The sequence below is a fragment of the Myotis yumanensis genome, unplaced genomic scaffold (assembly GCF_028538775.1).
Source record: "Myotis yumanensis isolate MYYU_CA2020_CCGP unplaced genomic scaffold, mMyoYum1.0.hap1 SCAF_17, whole genome shotgun sequence".
Lineage (NCBI taxonomy): Eukaryota > Metazoa > Chordata > Mammalia > Chiroptera > Vespertilionidae > Myotis > Myotis yumanensis.
The window spans coordinates 12,878,797-12,900,729 of NW_027223768.1; the positions used below are offsets into that span (position 1 = coordinate 12,878,797).

Sequence of the window (21,933 nt, forward strand, 5' to 3'; positions counted from 1 at the left end):
ACCATCCCCAGAGAATGTAATGTGTCCCCACACACAGGGGACACCCGAGACCCCTGATGACGACAGTGCAACCTATTGCCACCGCTGGTGAGAAGACCTGGGAACACACGGTTGTGGGAGGTTAGACATGGGAGACGGGCACATCGCCGGGCAGGTGGGCTGGGAACACCCACGTGAACCCGCCCGTGCACTCTTGTCTCCTCACCTGGAAGTGTTTTAGAACCTTGCCCAAGTCGGAGATGTCTGTCTCCTTTCGCTGTGCGACGTCTTCAATTGTTTATAAAAAGCATGAGATAGAAACTTCAGGAAGCGAAGAGATAGCAACCAAGAGGTCATTCTACTGACCTCTTTATTCTCTTCCCAAGGCAAGGCCAAGGATCATTCAGGGATTCGTTTACATCTTTTTCAGTCTCCCACAGAGGTGTCTTTGTTTTAAAGACTGGAACCATCTAAGGCCCCCTAAAATGGCCAGGTAACCCCAAGAATCTATCATGCTTTCTTTCCCTCTGGGATTATTTTTAAGATTTTTATTTTATTTATGTTTATATATTTTTGTTGATTTCAGAAATGAAGGGAGAGGGAGAAACATCAATGATGAGAGAGAATCATTGATCTGCTGCCTCCTGCACGCCCCCTAATGGGGATCGAGCCCACAACCCAGGCATGTGCCCTTGACCAGAATTGAACCCGGGACCCTTCAGTCCACTGGCCGATGCTCTATCCACTGAGCCAAACAGGCTAGGGCCCTCTGGGGTCTTTTCATCATGCTTCTGAAACATCTAGCTAACTTGAGTCCTGACTCCCTCCTCCTATCTTACCTGCGATCTGGGTCAAGCTATCATTCTCTTTGGAAAGCCTTCTTTCCTGACCCCTCCAGGTTAAGGACCTCCTGCACTTAACCTGAGCACGAACATATGTCACATTGAACGGACATATTCCCAGCACCTAGCTGGGCTATTCGCACACAATTTAATGCTTGGGGTGGTTAAGGAGTTACAGGGAGCCTTGGGATTCACTGGGTCTTACCTGAAGTTTCTCCCCTAGGTTTCTGCCTCATCCTTTTCAATAACCAAACTTCCTCAGAAAGAGAAAGGTCTTGCTCACTCTGACCTGTGTTTCTCTCTGTCTCTCTCAGTCACTCACTCTGAGGACTAAGCCTCTGAGTTATGAGTTGCTAGCTGGAGAGATCCACATGGCCTAGCACTGAACGAGACCAACAGACAGAGAGGACATCAGGCCTTTAATCCAAACAGAATCCCGAAGATGCCCCGTGTGAGCTCAGACCCTGGGTGACACAGATCCTGCCTCAGCTGAGACCTCAGTGAGAGACACTGGCAGTAGTACCAGAACCTGTGAGCTCATTAGTGCGTGGTGCTGGTTAAGGCTCTAGTGTGGTGTAACGCTGTCACACAGCCGTAGGCCACTAGTACAGTCGTCCCACACTGGGCCGGGCCCTATCCTCACCCCCACCTCTTATTTCCTCCCAGCTCCCTCCAGCCTCCCTGACCACCTTTCTGACCTCTTCTTCGGCCTCCAAGTGTCTACACAGCTGTGCTTTCTGCCGCTAAACACACCTGAGTTGCCCTAACCCAGGGCTGGGCAAACTTTTTGACTCGAGGGCCACAATGGGTTCTTAAACTGGACCGGAGGGCCGGAACAAAAGCATGGATGGAGTGTTTGTGTGAACTAATATCAATTCAAAGTAAACATCATTACATAAAAGGGTACGGTCTTTTTTTTTTTTTTTTTTTAGTTTTATTCATTTCAAATGGGCTGTAGTTTGCCCACAGCTGCCCTAACCGGTTTGGCTCTGTAGATAGAGCGTTGGCCTGCGGACTGAAAGGTCCCAGGTTCGATTCTGGTCAAGGGCATGTACCTTGGTTGCAGGCACATCCCCAGTAGGAGGTGTGCAGGAGGCAGCTGATAGATATTTCTCTCTCAATGATGTTTCTAACTTTCTATCCCTCTCCCTTCCTCTCTGTAAAAAAATCAATATATATTTTTTAAAAAACTAAAAAAAAAACAAAAAAACACCTGAGTTTGTGTAGGGCTCCTTCCGGTCCCGCTGCTGGGCATATAAATGTCGTCTCAGTGCAGTTCTTCAGCCCCTCCCCCCTTATCCTTTTAAGGAAAAGGAATCAGGTGAATGTGCTTTGGGAGTTTAGTGACTGACTCTACATTTGGAAGCTACCTGGAGCTCCTACCAGTCGAACTTCACTTTCAAGGACAAATAAGATGTGGTTGGCGGAGGAGACGGCAGCAAGAGCTCTAGACGCAGGTCAGTTACGTACAACGTGTAATAAGAAGTGCTCTGCAGCCATGAAACCATAGATTCAAAGATATTAAAGGGCAGGGATAATTATTCATGTTAAATGAAAGGTGAGTGGGAATAAAGGGTGACCCCATATTTGGAATAACTCTGTGTTTAAATGTAGATGAAAGGATACCAAGAGGTGGAGGGGTAATGTTCCAATCTTCTGAAATGTGTATTGTTTCATCAGAGGGCTTCCACCAGTATGCTTTGGTTTTGTGTTCTATTTTCTTCATCCAGACATGCGGCACTGGGGGCATGTGATGTAGACGCGTTATCCCCACACTTCCCTGCGGGCCCGGGGGCTGCAACCTTGTCTGCCTTTTCTGCCCTGGAACCTAGGGGCCTGACTCAGGAGCTCAATGCAGACCCTGAAGTACCAGATTTTGGACAAAGCCTGTGTTTTCCTAGTGTGAAATGACAGGACAATGACTTCTACGAAGGCACCCCAAAATGTTGACTCTTAACAGATTTTATTTTGGTCTAACGGCAGGCTGCTTCTATTGCCGACAGAACCATGAGCCCCACAACACGTGTGTCATGTCTCACTCATCCACTAGAGGGCAGTGCATGGCAGCACATGACAATGACATTGACCCACTTCCAATCTTTACAAGTTCCCTTTCTTCAGAAGGTGCTTGATAAACTTCGAGGAATATTTATTTGATTTTCCTCTTCAACTTCACTTGGGAGCTAATGAAAATCCCCTCCAAGTAACAAAAATAAGATGATCCAGTGCTGGGCAGATGTCACTTGTGACACAGACACGTAAAATGATGGGTCCCACCTTCTGTGTGCACCTCCATCCCTACCTCCCTCTCTCTCCCTCCATCCATGTACAAAGATCTATCTTTGTAAAGCACCTTTTGGCCTTACATGTGATGTATGAGAGACAATTGCCAACCGTGTTTCCCTTTTTGGTGACATGAGGGAATCAAGGCAATAAAAATGAAAGATGGGTGTACACGAAGGATGAAGGAGGACAGAAATGGTGCCTGCGTGGGAACATATAGAGATATATACAGTAGATGTAAGACGTCTTTCTTATTTACATCTCTTGAAGATGTGGGATAGACACAACAGTAATAATGGTGGATTTCGGGGCTTATAGCATATGTCAAGTGCAATGCATGACGACCACAGCATAAGGGCAGGCAGGAGGGGGGCAGGCAGGAGGGACGCGGGGAGAGGTGCTCTACCACTTGAAGGCAGGCTGTGTGTGTGCTCTAGAGCCTAAAGAAGCCGCTGAAATAACAGTGATAGGCAAAAGGAGAGAAAATGGGATCTTACAGAAAGCACGTAAACACTGCCTTAGAGCAGTTGATCTTTCCACCCAATAGAAATGCTTGAACTGTCCAGATATGTGTATAAGATGATGAGAACACCATTATTCGTAACCCCACAATGACAGAAACAACTTGGGTAGTAGTGGAGGAAGTCTATCTTGGGTGATGGTTGAGAGAGAGCGCAGAGGAGAGAGAGGTACAAAGGTTTGGCTTTTAAATAATAACAAAGGCGTCCCTGGGTGGGCTCGAACCACCAACCTTTCGGTTAACAGCCGAACGCGCTAACCGATTGCGCCACAGAGACCTACAGGGACTAGCATCTCACTGTAGTAGAGAACAAGTCCTTAGTCACTGCTAGGTAGAGCCATATCCTTGTCGCTGGACAGAGGGCCGTGCAGACTCCCAAACCTCGGAAAACCGAAGAAGTGGAGTCCACGCTGCGTGTTGGTTGCGTTTGAAACCCACGCTTTGGTCGATTCTGAAGGCAATGGAGCCGCCGAGTAACCCACCCGGCCTTGCTCCACTACCGCCTCACATTCTGAGCCCTACGGAGGGCCAGGGGGGGTGGGGGGCAGGGGAAAGCCGAACGGCCCGTGGGCTCCCCTGATGGCTCTCCCCCTTTGCTCAGGCTGCACCCCACGGCCTGGCCGCTGGCGCTCGCCGGGCTCCCCTTGCCCGAGGTGCGCGGGGCGGGGTGGGAAAGAGTGGGTGCGGCGGAGTCAAAGGGGCAAACGCGTTTTAAATTCGCCCTACCACTCCATGATCTAAAAGTAATTTTGCACGGTGTTTCATTTTGGATGTTTCCCATTGCTCTTGGCTTTATGTTCTCTCATCTTTTCCCTGCAATGTCTAATCCTGTTCATTCCACCGAGTGAATTTATTATCTCTAAAGATCGACTCTACACATTCGTGTGTGTTCCACGTTTCCAATGGACCCTTTGGACATACGTAACAGTCATAAGAACAGCATTCGTGTCCTCTCTGCTCCCTTAGCATCGTGTCAGTTAGGGTTGGATCTCGGGACATGATTACTCTCCTCTGTGCACGCCTGGCATTCTGTGACCGAATGGCGACATTGTCCTAGTTCACCGTCTTGGGGACTGGCTATTGTGGTAGCGCTATAAATCTTATGGGGCTTTGTTCTGGGGTCCAGTTGGGTGACTTGTCAGCAGCTTGGTCCCGTGGGGGCTTGCTTTCGTGAGCCTTTAGGTAGGTCGGCCTCCCGCAACTGAGATGAGACCTCCCTGCGCGCTCTGCGCACCGGCCCATGAGTTGTGAGCAGTCCCGTCTGGCGGGTGGGAGTATGATCCCTGCCCTGTGTGAGCACCACCCACTCGGACTGAGGGTCTCTACAGAAGTGTCTTCCCTGGGCCTCTGGCAGTTTCTTCCCAAGCGTGTCCTGATCAGTTCTCTGCTGTGAACCTGAAGGAGACTCTTTCACATGCCCGGATTCTCTCTATTGCTCTCCTCCCCGTGAGGCAGGAGAGTAAACAATTAGGAGAAAGCTTTGGCAGGTGGAATGGGGAAACGGAGACAGAGAGCCCATTCCCACTGGCCTCGCCCAGCAGCACCCTGCCTCACCTGCCTCTTCTCCCTTGCGCGTGCACTCCATTAAGCATTGAGCCCTCAGGACAAGAGGTTCTGATCAGCATCAAATAATCAACACGGCCCTGGCCGGTTTGGCTCAGCGGCTAAAGCGTCGGCCTGCGGACTGAAGGGTCCCGGGTTCGATTATGGTCAAGGGCACGTGCCTGGGTTTTGGGCTTGATCCCCAGTAGGGGATGGTGCAGGAGGCAGCCAATCAATTATTCTCTCTCATCATTGATGTTTCTATCTTTCTCTCCCTCCCCCTTCCTTTCTGAAATCAATAAAAATATATATTTAAAAAATAATAATAATAGTCATGGCGTTCAGCCTGTTGACTACAGAGACAGCGTTTTGTTCAAACTAGAGATAACATCTAGGCCTCAGTGGTGTGGGCCTCAGGACCAGAAAGACAGCAAAACCAGACAAAGTGACACCATGACTGGGATCAGGACCAGATGTAATGACCAATGACTCTCCCCCCACACACACATACACACACCCTGGCACCCAACAATCAGTAGAGACCATGACCCTGACCCTGTATGTGCTCATGTTGATGAATCAGCATATTAAAGGACACACCTGGAAAGCCGATGGATATTCTATTGATCCTCCCTGAGACCTCCCCTACAATTCCTGCCTTTAGAAAACAGGTAAAAACACTTAAGACAAAGGACCCAGTGCACCTGCTAGCACAAACACCCCCCCACCCCCACCCTCTCTCTCATGCACGGGCCTTCCTCCTTCAGGGGTGTATCTTTGCTTTCTTTCTCCTAAGCTCTAAGGGCCTTCTTCTATCTCTGTAACTTGTTTCCTGAGCCCTATGGAGGGCAAGGGGGGGATGGGGGCAGGGGAAAGCCAAATGGCCATGGGCTCCCGGCCCAGTTGGCTCACTTCTGCCTCCGTGATTTTCTCTCTTAAAGGCCAAGGCATCTCTCTGAGCCGCCCCCTTGAATCTTCTCTTCGAGTGTACTTTCATCTTGCATGCTAAATAAACTTCCTCTTGCGCTACCGTTCTTGGCTATGAAGTCTTTCTTAACCGAACTTAAGACCCGGGAGCCCACATCGCCACTGTCAACTGGGCCTTTGTTTCTTGAATTCTAGCCGCCTTGCTCTCCGTGGACTCGCAGCTTCACCTCCAGAGTCCAAGGAGTTGGCTTCAGAGCCCCTCCTCCTGTCCTCCCTGGAAACTCTGCGAGCAGTAAGCTGGGCCAAGGTGGGGCTCGCCTTGTTTGCTTCTCATCTCTCAGGGTTGCTCTCCTCTGTTGCCTGATTTCAGTGTCTGGAAAACCAGTATTTCATGTGTTTTGTCCTTTTCTTTCCTTAGGGGGCAGGGGTGAGGGGAGGGTGAGATTTCTGGTGGAAAGGTAAATCTGATTTTTGGCACTTTACCTTTGCCAGAAGCTGAAGGCCGGCCTCTTCTCTCTCTCTCTCTCTCTCTCTCTCTCTCTCTCTCTCTCTCTCTCTCTAAATCTTCACTTTTAAGACAAAGGAGGACCCAGTGCATGTGCTAGCACAAAGCATCAATCAGTTGCCTCCTGTACACACCCTGCCCGGGGATCAAACCTGCAAACTAGATATGTGCCCCGGCCAGTGATCAGACCCACAACCTTTTGGTGTACAGGATGATGCTCCAACTGAAGGCATGACTTCAATAGGAGGCATGCCAACTTATATGCCAATGTATTTCTCCCACACGATGAAAGGGCCTTTTTCTTCATGCTCTTGCCAGCACAACAAGCTTTCTGTACATCTATCTGCTACTCTAACAAGGGGAGTGGCTCCCTCCTGACTCAACTAAGACTTCCCGAGGTAAAACGGGGCAATATGGACATTATCGAGAGATACCCTATGTGTCTATTGGGCAGGTAAACTTCCAATAATTGTAATTGTTTTCTGTACCGCCCATGTTAATTGAAGACTGGCCAGAACCACCCTGGATAGCTCCTTTCCAAGCAGTTCACAGATTGGAGGGGAATCTATAAGCTGGTGCCAGACACTTGCTCCTCTTCCCTTTCCTTTTTGAATTGTGTGTTTTCCTTCATTGGATGCATACAATCTAACGATTGGTCTCCCTCCTACTCAAGGGCTCGTCAGCATGCCAATAACTGCTTCTATATGATTCCTTGACAGTGTTTGGCTGTTTCTGTAAAAATTATCCTATTTGAGAAAAATCATTGGAACCAACAGAATCCTGCAGCTGGCAATGCATCTTAGAGTTATTGGCTCACCTTCCCTTGGTTTTGTTGACTTTCCTCAGGTCAGGATTAACAAAAAATAAAAAAAATAGTAATAATAAATAAAATAAAAACATCACTGTGTTATCTGCAGCAATAGAAATAAATACCTTTTATCTATTGATGTAATTGTCCCCCTTCCCTTTCTCATACATACCCCTTGCCTTTGTCTCCTAATCAGACCATTATTTCGGCTTCTTTTTTTTTTTTCTTGTTCTGTAATAATTGCCAGTTTTATTTCTCTGGCTAAGAGATCCAGAGGTGATTTAAGGTTTACATTTTAACATTTATTTCATCAATAGTTTAGGTGCCCCCATTGCTCTTATTAGCTGGTTGCAAAGTATTTGACTTTCTTATTAAAATTTTTAATTCTGTCTGTGACACATGTTCCTTAAAAAATACATATAAGCAAAAGAAAACTCACACTACACAGAAATAAGCACAGTGAAGTTTTTGATGTATGTATGTATGTATATATGTATACACACATGCACACACACACAATTTGGGATTTTTATCATACATATGTGAGCTGATACTAAATATGCTCTGTAACTTATGTTACTTTACAATATGGAATGAACATATTTTCATGCATTTGTGTGAAACTTTCCAATTAAAAAATAGACCTGGAGAATGGGTCAAAATATGCATCTCAGAGTTACAAAGGCTAAAACTCAGCACAACACGGAGTCCAATTTAGAAGATTAGGTTCTTCCAAACAATCAAACATTGATTGCAAACATAATGCCAATTAATATTTTAATAATCATGATATAGTATGTGTCCATCCAAATGCTGTGAATGCCTTAAAAACAGACACGTACTATTGTTATAATGATTACAAGACTGACTTACTATTCCCATACCAAAAATAAAAAAGGTTACAAAAAAAACTCCATTTACCAAAAATGTGCTTCTTCATTATCTCTATTTTTATTCCGGCCCTTCCCTTCTTCTACTTGCAATCTAATTCTGCTTTTGCTTCTTCTTTCCTTTTAAAAAATATTTTTTATTGATTTCAGAGAGGCAGGGAGAGGGAGAGAGAGATAGAAACATGATGATGAGAGAAAATCATTGATTGGCTGCCTCCTGTACATCCTCTACTGGGGATTGAGTCTGCAACCCGGGCATGTGCACTTGACCCGAATTGAACCTGGGACTCTTCAGTCCACAGGCTGATGCTCTACCCACTGAGCCAAACCAGGTAGGGCTTTACTTACTTCTTGGATTAGAATTTTACTTGCCTAACCTAGCAAGTTAGATTACTTCCTCAGACTCTCTAAGGTCAGTAGTTTGAGGTTGGCAATTGCAGGTGCGGGGTCATAAACAAGGGATCGGGATGAATTTCCCATGTTGTCCTACAATTGGAAGGGTCTTTATCAGAGTTGTGGTGTGAACTGACAACACAGATATTTTGACACTGGAATTTGAATGTCCCCACTTTGTGCTACTTTCTGGTGTCTCAAGCCTTTGACCAAAATGTTTGTTGGTCTGTGAGCTCCATCTTCCCAAGACAACGGAGCTGTTATGCAGTTTGATATCAAGGCACATTGGTGCCTCAGTAGTAGGAACACTATCTCCAAGGAGCATTGGTGGTTCAGTGGTAGAATTCTTGCCTCCCACGCAGGAGACCCGGGTTCAATTCCCGGCCAATGCACTTCGTGTGACTTCCTTTTACTGTCTAACAACTGGGCCAGGTCACTCCATGGAGATATCCGGAGAGGGAGCGCTCAGGTCTGCATGGACCTGGCGAAAGGCCCCTGGAATCTACACCAGACACCCTGAGCCAAATGTTAACTTCCTCAGCCATGGGGGCCTCCGCGTGCCTCCTGGGCCCCTCACTGTCCCAGGAAGGATCCTGTGTACTTGGCCATGTGTGTCCACAGGTGTTGGTCTGAAATTTATGTTTTTTAAAAGGGGAAAACGAACTACAGATCTGGGAAGCGTTTTTGCGGCTTTCTTTCATTCCTCTTGAATACTCGGAACAGATTCCGATTTGAGAACGCTAACAATGTGACTGATTACAGACCACATGTGATTCATTTTCATCCAAAAATCTTTGGAGAAGCCCCTTAACCAACAGTAGTTTTAAATACAAGACCAGTGACATTTGGGAAGTTTTTTTTCCCCCTTTCTGTTTTAAAGATAAACTTGACTTATTTAATTTCAAGAGTTTCCTGAGTCTGCCCTGGCCTGCGAGGCTTAAGGAGTTGGGGCTTCGATTCCTGGTCAAGGGCACATACTTGGGTTGTAAGGTCCCTGAAGCCCCGCTCCACCCCTCCTTGGGGCACATGCGGGAGGCAAAGGATAATGTGTCTCCCTCACATCTGATCTCTCTCTCTCTCTCTCTCTCTCTTTTCCACTCGCTCCAAAAATCAATGGAGAATGGGGATTAACAAAACAAAACAAAAAACACCAAAAAAAAAAGTTTCCTCAGTCTGAGATTGTCTCCCTACATTTTAAGTATAAAACAATGGTGATACTGTGCTGTTAGCATTGAAGCTGTTTTATTCATGTATTTGTGTGTTTTTTTAACTCTCTTGGAAGTCTGAAATTTAATTAATAAATTCTGAACTGTGGTATAATTTCTTGCTTTTGTCTCTGTAGACAGGAATCAGGATTTAGATGGTGGGGGTTGGGGACAGCAGGAATTCTCATTTATGTAAAGGAATATGATTAATTACTTTAAAGATTAAGTTTTTAAAGACTGTAATATCTCCAGATTTCCCCTTCACTGTTTGCTGAAAAAAATTCTATCTTTGACCCCGTTCCTTAGGGAAAGTCATGGCCTGTGAGGCTTCCTCCGTATTCCAGTCTCCTCTTCCTCCTCCTCTTCCTTCTCTTCTTCTTCCTCCTCTTTCTCCTTCTTCAATGAAGAAGCTGGAAGAACATGGGGGAGAGGGATGAGGACCCACAAGGGCTGCAGGAGAGTCTTATTGGCGAGCTAGAAGGAGAGTGAGGAAAGAGGAGCTGTGGGCTGTGAAATAAGCAATGGGAAAGCAAAGCAGAGATGTGAATAGCTTTGGCTCGGCCTATAGCCTTTACTTTCAACTACAGGCTGGTTCCTAGAGAGTATTCTTTAAGCTCACATCATGCTAACAGCTCAACTTCATGGGCCCTGTCTCCATAGGGTTGTCCTTGGTTGCAGTAAAGAGTAATGTCCACACTTTTCTCTTGAAACAACATTTTGAAATCGCCACAACATCCTCTCTGCCGTAAGATTCATTGTGGAGCGGAAGGAGAGTTTGAAAAAAATGTTTAATACGCATAAACTAAAATGCACAGAACCTAGATGTACAATATAACAGATGATTATAAAATAAGGCACACCCCTGTGCAACCTACACACAGATAAGAAGTATAACAGTATTAGTCTTTCAATCAACTCCTCCCATGCTTTACTAAGCCATAACCTTCTATCTCATCCCTTACACCCACTTAATCGCCCCCCCCCATCTGTAAATTCTCTCACTGGAGTTTCATTTTTAATATCTCTTATTGTTAATGGGCTTGAGCACTATTACATGTTTGGTAGCCACTTGGATTTTTTCTTATAAGGTTCTTGTCCCCAAGACCTGGGTTATTTTTCTATAGGTCTGTCTGTCTTTTTCTTCTGGTTTTAAAGTAACTCATTAAATCTATCCAGTACCAGTTGTTTATACCAAATGCTAGCAGCCTCTTGAGCCGCACTGCCCACAAGCCCTGAGATTGAGTACACACACACACACACACACACACACCCCTTTGCCCTCGATTTGACAATGCAAGGAAGAAAGATCCACAAACTCTGCACGTGGGCTAAAAGACACCTGGGTAAGGGATCCTGGGATTCTTTGTACATCAAATAGGCCTCTGGGGGAGGGAGAAGTGGACTCCATGTGGGAATGTCCTCTTGGCTCTACATCATCTTTGCCTAAAGAAAGAAGGCACAGCCAGAAGAGGCCAGAGTGGAGCACATACATAGCAGATCGCCTTTCCCCTGGCTGCAGGCACAGTGAATATTGGGTAGGCCAGCGGTGAAGGGTGAGGGGTTCCATGGCATAAAAGAAAGACAGATTCAAGGAGTCCTAGGATAGAGGAGGGAGGGGGTGGAGGGGAAGGGGGGAGAGATGAGGAAAAGCGGTTGGAGGGAGAGGAGGAGGGGAAGGGGGACAGGTGGAGCCGGAGACAGCTGCTGCCAGGTGAGACGCAGACCGCAGCCAGATAACCCGGGCGGATGGAGATCGGGCGCTCTTGCTCCTCAAGTCTCTGCGACTACCGGCGTCAGGGCTGTCCGGTTCCCTCGGTCTCGGACGGGGCGGCCTAGAATGGCGCATCATCCTAGGTCGCCTCTCCTCTCTCCAAGGACCTCCGAGGGAAGGACGGTCCACGGCAACTCGCTCCTCGGTGGCCCAGCGCGCAGAGTCCGGGCTTCCGATGGAGCACTTGCCCGGCGTCTCTTCTGGGTAAGAGCAGACTCCGCTGGATAGGCCTGCGGTTCCCCGAGGACCGCTCCGCCAGCTCCGTGGGCCAGGCGCGACCCAGGCCCCTGGAGGAGGAGCGACGATTCGGGTCGGGCCCCCTCGATGGGCCGAGCCAGAGAAGCAGCAAGGGAACCGGCTGCGCCCCTGCGGCCCAGGTCCTCTCTCCTCCGGTTGTTAGAAAAGGTTGATCCAACTCCCTTCTCAAGCACCAGAGAGGCGGCTGGGTCACATGCGCTGGTTGGCGTGTGTGTGTGTGTGTGTGTGTGTGTGTGTACACAGCCGGGCTGGAAGAGGAGGAGGGAGAGGGGGAAGTAGGGGCGAGAGAAGCAGCTGGCTCTCCCGGGCAGGGAAAGGGCGCGCTGGAAAGGGACCCAGGAGCCGGGAGCCTCCAGGCAAAGGCAGGGCTCGGGCCTCATTTTCCAAGAAGGGTGCCTCCCTCGGACCTGGCCGGAGCAGGACTGTGGAGGGGGAGGTCATGGGGACACGTCGGTCACGCTTCCCCAGCACCACGCACCGGGGGGCATTTGCCCGTCCGGACAGGAGGAGGCGCGGCGCTGGAGGCAGAGGGGTCCACACACTTGGGTCAGGAAATGAGGGAGCCTGGGAGGTGGTGAGGCGCCGGGTGGGGCCGGCGGGGCGCAGTGTGGCACCAGGGACCGGGGAGGTCAGGGGAGAGCTCGTGGGGCTCCACACCCCGGAGTGCATGGCCGAGCCTCACCCGGGAGAACCAGCTTCGTGATCACGGTGTCGCCCCCGCCAGGTAAGTATGAGCGCGCGCCCTCCTGGCGCCGTGCGGCCCTCGCGTCCCTCCTCCGTCCACTCGGGGTCACCACCCCCGGCCCCCGCAAACGCACACGGGAGACCCCCCTCCGCCGCGGGTCCTTCCGACCGACCGCCTGGCCGCAGCGGCACCGGACCCAGCGACCCGCAGCCACGGCGCCGCCACCTGCTTCTCGCTCTGCGGCCTCTGCGGCGGGGTCCCCGCCGCCCACCCGCCTCGCTCGCTCGCCCCTGGCCCAGAGGACACCACGGTCTTCGGAGGGAAACGGGAAACCGGGCCCCGCACCTGGGAGCGTCTGCGGGTTTAAGGGCAACAGTCCTCGTGGGACTGGGCCCAGGGACGGCGGTCGGAGCTGGTGCGGATTCCCACTCCTCCCGCTGCTCGCGGCCGCGCTCGGCGTTTTCCGGTTGTGCCGGCTTCACGCGCTGCCTGTTGGTTCCCGTCACCTCCTGACCCAGCTCGAGAGACAGACGGACCGTCACCCCGGGCGGCGGCACCTCTCCCGAAGCCGAGCAAACATTTTTGTGCGACCGAGCTGGGGAGGCCCCGCCGCCCGGCGCGTTTCCGGGGCGCGCACCCACCCTCCCTCCTCTCGGGTGCAGCCCCCCCAGGATGCGACCTCCGCACGGCCGTGTGCACCTGAGCGGGAGGCAGAGGAGCCGTCGGAAGCCCCTTGTGCGGGGGGGCGGCTGCCGTAGAGAAAAGCAAGACCCGTGAGGCCAGAGAAGCGTGCGCCCCCGTGTCCCTGCTGCGGGAGTTGAAGACTCGGTGCGGGAGCGCACACACCGCACGTGGGGAGATGGAGCAGATTCCAGCGGGAGGACATACGTCAGACGGCGCAAAAGGAGTTCCCTGACCGGGAATCGAACCCGGGCCGCGGCGGTGAAAGCGCCGAATCCTAGCCACTAGACCACCAGGGACTCGGTAGCAGGTTGGTTCGCCTCTGCCATTCGGAAGAGAGTGACATTTCTCCTGCGCTCTGAGGGGCTTTACCGCGGGCACCGGGTGGAGAGGGGCGTGTCACCCATCCTCCCAGCAATGCTTTCATAGGCCAAGTTTCTTCCCTGCCTTCTCCACCGAAGGAGCCCGCAGACCACCCACCGCACGCCCGGCAGCCCGCCACGTCCACCGGTCCGGGGAGCGAGCTGTCCTGCCCCCGCCGCCCTCCGAACCGCCCCGGACTGCGCCTTCGCGAGGCGGCCCCGCGTGGAGAGAAGGTCGCCTGGGCGGGTCAGTGGACCAAGTGGTCGGGAGGAGGCGAGAGGAGAGGCGCCCAGGGTGAGACCCCGGGATCCCCAACCTCAGAAGGCACTCTGAGGGGTGCGGGACCCGAGTAGCGGGATGGAACACGCTTTCAAGCAAAGCTCTGCGGCCCTGACCTGCCGCGACCCGCCGACCCGCATCCCGCCCCCCCCCCCCCCCCCCCCGCGACTTGGTTGGTGGAAAGTCCACCCTTGGGGATGCTCTGGCCAGAAACCACTTGAGGTTCTCTCCGTCGCCGGAGCTTCCCCACATCCAAAGAGGCAGGTGTTCTCTTGGGTCAGGTAAGCCGACCTGGGTCTGCACGAGGGATTGGGATCCGATCAGTTCTGTGCCGAGGGCTCGGCCCGTGGGCTGCTGGGCGTTGAGTTACTCTGCGGATTAGACGTCAGAGGGAAACTCTCGCCCCTTCCCCCAGTCGCGACCATCCCAAATGTCTACAGACGAGCACTAGAGTCACAGCGAGGGCCGGGCGTGTGTGTATTGGGGGGAGGGGGGGTGACTAAATCGCCCCCGATTGAGAACCAGCCGGGGTGCGCAGTCCCTGCTGCCCCTGGTCTCGGGACGTTCCTGATCAGGGCGCAGGGGGCGGTTCGGCTCTCGGCGCCCCGGCTCAGTTGGGCGTGGGACCTGAGACTCGCCCCGAGACCGTGGGCTTTTCTACCATTAGGCCTTCCCTTTGGTTCTGTCCTCAAAATCAACCTCTTTTGACGCTGTCCACGAGGGCCAGCCAGGCAGCGCGCTGGGTCCTCTTGCTCCTTCCGGGACATCGCCCTGGTTTGCGTAGAGCCTGCGGAGAAGATGAGGGGCCGCTTTCCCCGGCTGCCCCGGGCGATGGGGAAGGCCAGGGAAGCCGCAGAAAGTGGCCCCCAAGTCTGCGCCGCTGGCGCTCCCCTCGCCCCACGGCGGGCTGTGCGACAGGAGCTGGAGAGAGTGGGTAGGCTGGGGTCCACGTGGCAAACGCGAAGAGGCGGGAAAGTGCGGGGGAGACGTGGACGGGACAGGGGGCCTCACCAGGAGGCCGGGGCAGAGGCTTGGGCCGGATTTGGGGAGATGAGGATTGCTGGGAGGGGGAGGGAGAGTCGTTTTGTTTCATCATCAGAATTAAGGGGAAAACAGAATGAGCAGGAAAGAGACGATACCTGCAGTTGTTCAGGAACAAAGCGCCGTAAGTGGAGTGGTTTTAGGTCAAAGCTCATAGAGCGAGAGCGCGGATTAGCACCGCGGATGTAACGTGCCGTGATCGTATAGTGGTTAGTACTCTGCGTTGTGGCCGCAGCAACCTCGGTTCGAATCCGAGTCACGGCAGGAACCGGACCTTCATGGTGCTTGGAGGTTGACTTTTACGCACATGTTCAAACCCGCGCAGGCCGCGCCCCCTTCCTGATCTGCAGCCTCCGTAAGGTCGGTTGCAGCCGAAACAAACGAGAAGAGTAATCACTGGAGCCTACGGGCCGTTCAGCTGCTTTTGGGCCCCACGCGGCTCAGGCCCAGGAAGTCCCGGTTCCGGGCGTGCATGGGGCGCTGGCATCTAAGGAGAGAGTAGAGCAAGGCCAGGGAGACCATTCAACCGCCCATTGCCTTCGGAATCACCCAATGCACGCGTTTCAAACGCGACCAACACGCAGCGTGAACTCCACTTCTACGGTTTTCCGAGGTTTTGGCGTCTACACGGTCCTCTGCCCAGTAGCAGGGATATGGCGCGGCTAGGGGTGACTAAAGACTTGCTCTCTGCTACCTTGAGTGCCTGGTCCCCATCGGTCTCTGTGGCGCAATCGGTTAGCGCGTTCGGCTGTTAACCGAAAGGTTGGTGGTTCGAGCCCACCCAGGGACGTCTTTGTTACTCTTAAGAAGCCAAACCTTTGCACCTCTTTCTTTGCGCCTTCTCTTCCAACCATTACTGGAAAGAGGCCTCCTCCATTACTACCCTCTTGTCTTCTGTGCCTCCTGCACTACAGGGGGACCTGGCCCAAATCAGGGACAGAAAACAGGCCAAGGGAAATCCAGCAATCATTGTTTGTTTGCAACACTATTTTTTAAACACTTTCCATATATTTTTCAAATTAATGTGGGGTTAAAAGTATGCTGTACTCTTCGTTCTTGTACAAATATCTGGCCACCTGTTCGAGCATTTTATAGGGTAGAGTCCCAGAAGAGCAGTTGCTCTAACTTGTGTTTACATGCTTTCTATAGGATTCCGTTTTCTCTCCTTTTGTTGACTTATTATATGTCACTCTCTCCTTTGTTACTTCAGCGGCTGCTTTAGGCTCTCGAGTGCACATCTGTAACTTACCACAGCCTGCCTTCAAGTGGTAGAGTACCTCTACCCATTGCCCTCCTGCCTGCCCTCATGCTGTGGTCATCATGCATTGCACTTGATATATGCTATAAGCCCCGAAATCCACCATTGTTACTGTTGTTGTGTCTATCCCACATTTTTAAAGGGATGTCAATGATAAGACATCTTACATCTTATATGTTTTCCCGGGCAGGTACCATTTCTGTCGTCCTTCATCCCTTCCTGGTCACCCAGATTTCTATCTGGGATCAGTGTCCGCCTTTCTGGAAGCACTTTGCTTGTGGTGTGGGTTTGCTGGTGGTGAAGTCTTTCAGCATTTATGTTTCTGTAAATGTCATTATTCACCTTCATTTTTGAAAGACTTCTGGGGGAGGCATGGAATGCTACTTTGACCTGCCGCACCCCCTCTCCCCCCTCAGTCCTTTAAAACTGCTGCTCCACCATCTTCTCACTTGCGCTGTTTCTGATGAGAAATATGACATACTTTTTTAGTATGTAGCATGTAGCAGCTTTGGAGACTTTTGCTCTTTCAATGGATTTGAGCAATTTAATTATGTGACTAGATGTGGTTTTCTTTCTGTTTCTCGTGCTCGTTCATTGTGTTCATTTGGCTCCTTGGATTGGTGGGTTTATAATTTTTATCATGATGGGAAAGTTTTCTGTCATTGTTTTTTCAAAATTGTCTCTTCACCCCCAGTCTTTTCAGGGAATCCATTACTCATTCATTAGGCCTTTTAAACTTGCCCCATCACTCACTGACTTAAATTTACAAGTCAGTTATGGTTCGGTTTCAATACACTGATTATTCTCCTCATTGTGGGTCATGCGTTCCTGCCTCTGTGCACGCCTGGCATTCTTTCATCGGATGCCAGACATTGTCATGATTTACCTTCTTGGGAACTGGCTCTTGACTTGGCTCACAGCAGTGTGGACACCGCCCCTCCAGGGCTGTGACCCGCACCATGGGGGCCCTTTTCATGGCACCAGCGGTCAGTGCTCTGGGCTCTTGACCAATGACCAGATGCCTCGAATGGACCCAGGAACCATGGAACTGTTCTCCCTGCCCTCCCTCCCCTCTGTTCCGTTGCACCTGACCTGTGCGCTCTTTCCACGCAAGTCCATTGGTCTCAGACCTTCTCTGGTGTCCTCTTGGCAAAGGGGATCTCTTTGTTATTCTCTGGCCAAAATGGGCCCCTTTGGTTCCTGCCTGGGCTGCTCTAGAGCCATGGACAGAGTCCTGTGACCATGACCAGCTAACAGGTCCAGTAAAATCCAGGCCAGAAAATGGAGGGATGGAAAACAAGCACAAGAAATCATTTTAAATGGTACAGAGTGAGTCTGAGACTCGAGTGGTGGCCCTGGAGTATCTCTTTGGCTCTGCTGCCAGAGCTGAATAGGCCAGTGGTGACACTTGGTGAGACCACAGCCATCTTCATAGATGCCATTAAGAATTTGAAAGAAGGCGAAGACACATACCTTAGAAAAATAGATTTTTCAAGTTGTTTTTTTTCTCTCAATCCCAGGACTGCGTGTGTCTGCGGTTACATGTGATATTGATTGGACTGTATTTGAGCACCACCATTTTCCAAATGTTTGGCAGCTCCCAAAGTTAAAAATATACCTACCCTGTTACCTGGTAATATCCCTTCTATTGACTTCCCAAGAAAAATGAATGCATATATACAAAAAGGGTTCTTAAAAAAACGTTCAATGTGATGTGTGCCAGGGAAAAACTGGATAAAACCCACATGTCCATCAACAGAGAAGTGATATACAAACCGTTGTATAGTCACATAATGGACTAACACTCCCTGGAAAAAACAACCACCTGTCTTCCTCCTCCTTCTTCTCTTCTCCTGCTCCTCCCGATGCTTCTTTTCCTCCCCTCCTCCTCCTTTCTGTTCCTCTTCCTCTTCTTCATTTTTTTTTCTGTCCAGGTCCATGAGGTTACTTAGTGGTTCTGTTTTCTCTGACTCTTAGCAGCTGCCCTCTTGCCCGGCTTCTCAGTCTCTTGTTTCTTACCAAGAACAAACAATAGCCCTGAGGGGTAAAGGCAGAGACTTAGTGTCATTCCAATGAGCTTCTCACGACATCAGCCTTCAAAAGTTTTATATATAATGGTGGTTGATGCCAAGCACGAAAGCAAATAAAAATAATATAATGCAGAATTACATGAGAACCAAAATAGAAGTATAAATACAAAATGATAAAATGAAAATTGTCCCCTTACTACCTTTGAAAGGTAAAAAACAAACGAACAACACACACACACACAAAAAAAAAACGTTGGGAGAGATTTCTGATCTATTATTTAACTTAAAAATAATGAGCTTAATCAAAATAATTCTCAGACTCTGGTGTCTGAGTTTCCCATAGCAGGAAGGTCTATCCTAGAATCAAGGACTACTGGTCCCTGACTATTTCTTCTCAGGTGTTGCCTGACTTTCTTCTGTCCTCTAGTGGGCACCTGAAGGATTACTACAATTGTCCCAAATCCTGCATTTTAGGATTAAGAACATGAAAAACATTCTGTAAGCAAAAGAATCACAGGGAAAACAATTTCATGTTCTCTGAAAATACCATAAAAGTACATTTCATTACAAATTGGAAGGAAAATGACTAGAATAGGTCCTGTAACACGGTGGTCCTCATAAATGAACTAAGTATTCATCAGTAATAAAAAAGGAGTAGATTTTGTTTTGGGGGGATCACAGCTATTTTTTAGGAGTGTTTATATTTAACTTTTACAATGACCATTTTTTCAGAATATATATATATATGACTTCAGAGAGGAAGGGAGAGGGAGAGAGAGTTAGAAACATCAATGAGAGAGAATCATTGATTGGCTGCCTCCCACAAGCTACCCACTGGGGATTGAGCTCACAACCCAGGCATGTGCCCTTGACTGGAACCGAACCCAGGACCCTTCAGTCTGCAGGCTGACGCTCTATCCACTGAGCCAAACTAGCTAGGGCTCAGCTTTTTTTTTTTATCCCTTTTTACTCATGATCATTTTAACCCTCCAATTTAATAAGGCCACCAGCTGGTCAAACCAACATAGAACCTGGCCAGCCAAATGTAAACTGTAATTTAAAATAAAATTTAGCCAGTCCAGTGTGGCTCAGTGGTTGACCATCAACCCATGAACCAGGAGGTCACTGTTTGATTCCCAGTCATGGTATATGCCTGGGTTTCAGGCTTGATCCCCAGTAGGGGGGAAGCAGGAGGCAGCTAATCAATGATTCTCTCTCATCATTGATGTTTTTATATCTCTCTCCCTTCCTCTCTGAAATCAATAAAAATACATATTTTTTAAAAAAAATTTTAAAAAGAAAAGAAAGAGATCAGTGATTGACAGGGATCGAGTAGGGAGGATGAGGAGTAACAGGTCCTGGGTTTGTCCTGGATGAGAATGTTCTGGAATTGGAGAGTGTTTGTGATGTGATGTGATGTGATGTGATGGTCATAAGAAATTGTGAATGTACTTAATGCTGCTGAAATTACATTTTGAAGGATCATAGACTTAAATTATATTTTATTAAAATTAAAGTTTATTTTTATTAATATATTATTAGATTTTATTTAAAATACATCTTATTTTAACTAAATATTATACAAAACTACAGTAAAAGTTTGAAATATGTATGATAAACATAAATATTTAAAAATTGCATCTCAAGGGGGAGCCCTCTCTGTCATGGCAGCTACACAGGCTGCGGCCCAGGACCAGGGACCACGGGCCTCGCAGGAGCTGAAGGGAGTTGCCCAGACGCTGCAAGTGGTTCTTCTGCCTCATGAAGGTCAGTGAAAGCTGTGCCCGGAGCCCACTCTGGCTCTGGAGAGGCCACTGGAGTCCGTGTTGCCTCCTGAGGTCTTTTTTTATCTGGCTCTGGAGCTGGTTCTGTAGATCCCAGAAGAGAACATGTTATCACCATGACTGCCTCGATGTGCCTTCTAAAGACAGAACATCTCTCCTGTCCATCGATGGAGTCCCAGTGCCAGAGCCCACCCCAGGAAGTCTTCCCAGACTGCAGGCCATGGGGACAGTGATCTGAGCCGGCTCTGCCTCTGGCCTCTAAAAGCTCTTCTCTGTGTGGCCCCATCTCCTCCCCACACGCCCACATCACCTCCCCGAGTCCTCCTCACCCTCTGCCTCTGCCTCTGTGGGCTGGCGGCGCTCCAGCTCTGACAGGAGCAGCTGGGCCTGGCGCTCCAGGGCTGAGCCTGGGAAATTAAGCTCCAGGTAGGCCAGCAGCATCACCAGGCCCGGGAATTCTGGGGGCTGGAAGAAATCCTGAGGGCACTGGTCCAGCCACAGGCCCAGGATGGAGATGATGGCCCTGGGGAGAGACGTGGGCAGCAGAGTCTGAGGCCTGGCCTTTCCTTCCACACTAACCGCCCCGGTGTCCCTGAGGGAGCCGGGGTCCTGTGCCTCCTGCTCCTGTCCATCTAGAAGCCAGACCTACTCCTTCCCACCTTCAGTCTGGCAGTCCTGGCAGAGGTCTACCTGGCCAGGAAGGAGGGGCTGGCCAAAGCCTTCATAACTGATATATATATATATAATATTATATTATATATTAAATATATATTTATTTATTTATCAGGTTTTTTTATTTTAGAAAAGTAATCAATGTTCACTGTAGATATTTTAGAATGTGGACAATTATAAAGGAGAAAGTTGCAATCACCCACAATATCACTCCCCAGAAATAATCATTGTTAATATTTACATGTATTTTCCTCTAGTCTCTATTTTTTTCTGACAAAATATGGATAATTATGTATATTCCTTTCCATAAACTGACAATAACCTGAGACTCAATATAGTGTGGATGCTTTCTTGAGTAATTAAGTAGACTTCTTTTTTTAAATTTATTTTTCAATTACGGGTGACATCCAACATTATTTTATATTAGTGACTGAGAGCTCTTAACCAATGGTGGTGTGGCAGCATAGTAAGAAGCTAGGAAAATCCCTGGGTACGTGCAATGGGGAAATTGAGACAAGAAAATTAATCGCAAGACCTTATCCTCCTCAACCAAGGACACTTGAGAGCAAATGGTTTATACCTCTCCTCCCTAGCTTAAATCACCCTGGCCTGGGAAAATAGAACAAAGACCTAGTTAATGCCATTTCTGCCAGCTAACCCCAAGGGCAGATGAAGTTGGGGAACAAATAATAAAAAAAAAAACCCAAATGAGAAAACAGCTCAGCCCAAGGCCTTGAGGAAAGTGAGGGATGAGGCAGAGGCTTCGTCATGAGGAAGGTAACAGTAAAACAGGCCAAAGAAGAAACCAAAACTCCCCTATACACTCATTTTAATGCATCAGCATATTAAAAAAAAAAATACACCTGGAAAGCTAATGAATACTCTGTTGAAACCTTCCCCTAAGATTCTTGCCTGCAGAAACAAAAAGGGATAGAAAGCCCTCAGGACAAAGGCTCACGCCCATGCCACTTCCCGGGCATGAAGTTTTTATTTCTTCCTAAGCTCTAGGGGTCTCGACAGGACTTGCAACCAGGGGAGCAGTAGGCAGCAGTAGCTCCACCCAGGCTCTGGTTCCTGTCTCCAAGGCCCCCCCACTCCTTTTTTAAAATATATATATATTTTAAAATATATTTTATTGATTTTTTTACAGAGAGGAAAGGAGAGGGATAGAGAGTTAGAAACATCGATGAGAGAGAAACATCGATCAGCTGCCTCCT

The 21,933-nt window shown here is 49.3% G+C and overlaps 5 non-coding genes across 5 annotated transcripts; 3 read left to right on the top strand and 2 right to left on the bottom strand.

Moving 5' to 3' along the window:
• Positions 1-3,827: 3,827 nt before the first annotated feature.
• Positions 3,828-3,901, bottom strand: TRNAN-GUU (transfer RNA asparagine (anticodon GUU)). Its single transcript has one exon. It is a non-coding gene; the product is annotated as a tRNA-Asn (tRNA).
• Positions 3,902-9,010: 5,109 nt separating this feature from the next.
• On the top strand, positions 9,011-9,081 carry TRNAG-CCC (transfer RNA glycine (anticodon CCC)). The gene has a single exon. It is a non-coding gene; the product is annotated as a tRNA-Gly (tRNA).
• A 4,435-nt stretch (positions 9,082-13,516) lies between these two features.
• TRNAE-UUC (transfer RNA glutamic acid (anticodon UUC)) lies at positions 13,517-13,588 on the bottom strand. The gene has a single exon. It is a non-coding gene; the product is annotated as a tRNA-Glu (tRNA).
• A 1,576-nt stretch (positions 13,589-15,164) lies between these two features.
• TRNAH-GUG (transfer RNA histidin (anticodon GUG)) lies at positions 15,165-15,236 on the top strand. Its single transcript has one exon. It is a non-coding gene; the product is annotated as a tRNA-His (tRNA).
• Positions 15,237-15,688: 452 nt separating this feature from the next.
• On the top strand, positions 15,689-15,762 carry TRNAN-GUU (transfer RNA asparagine (anticodon GUU)). Its single transcript has one exon. It is a non-coding gene; the product is annotated as a tRNA-Asn (tRNA).
• Positions 15,763-21,933: the final 6,171 nt, after the last annotated feature.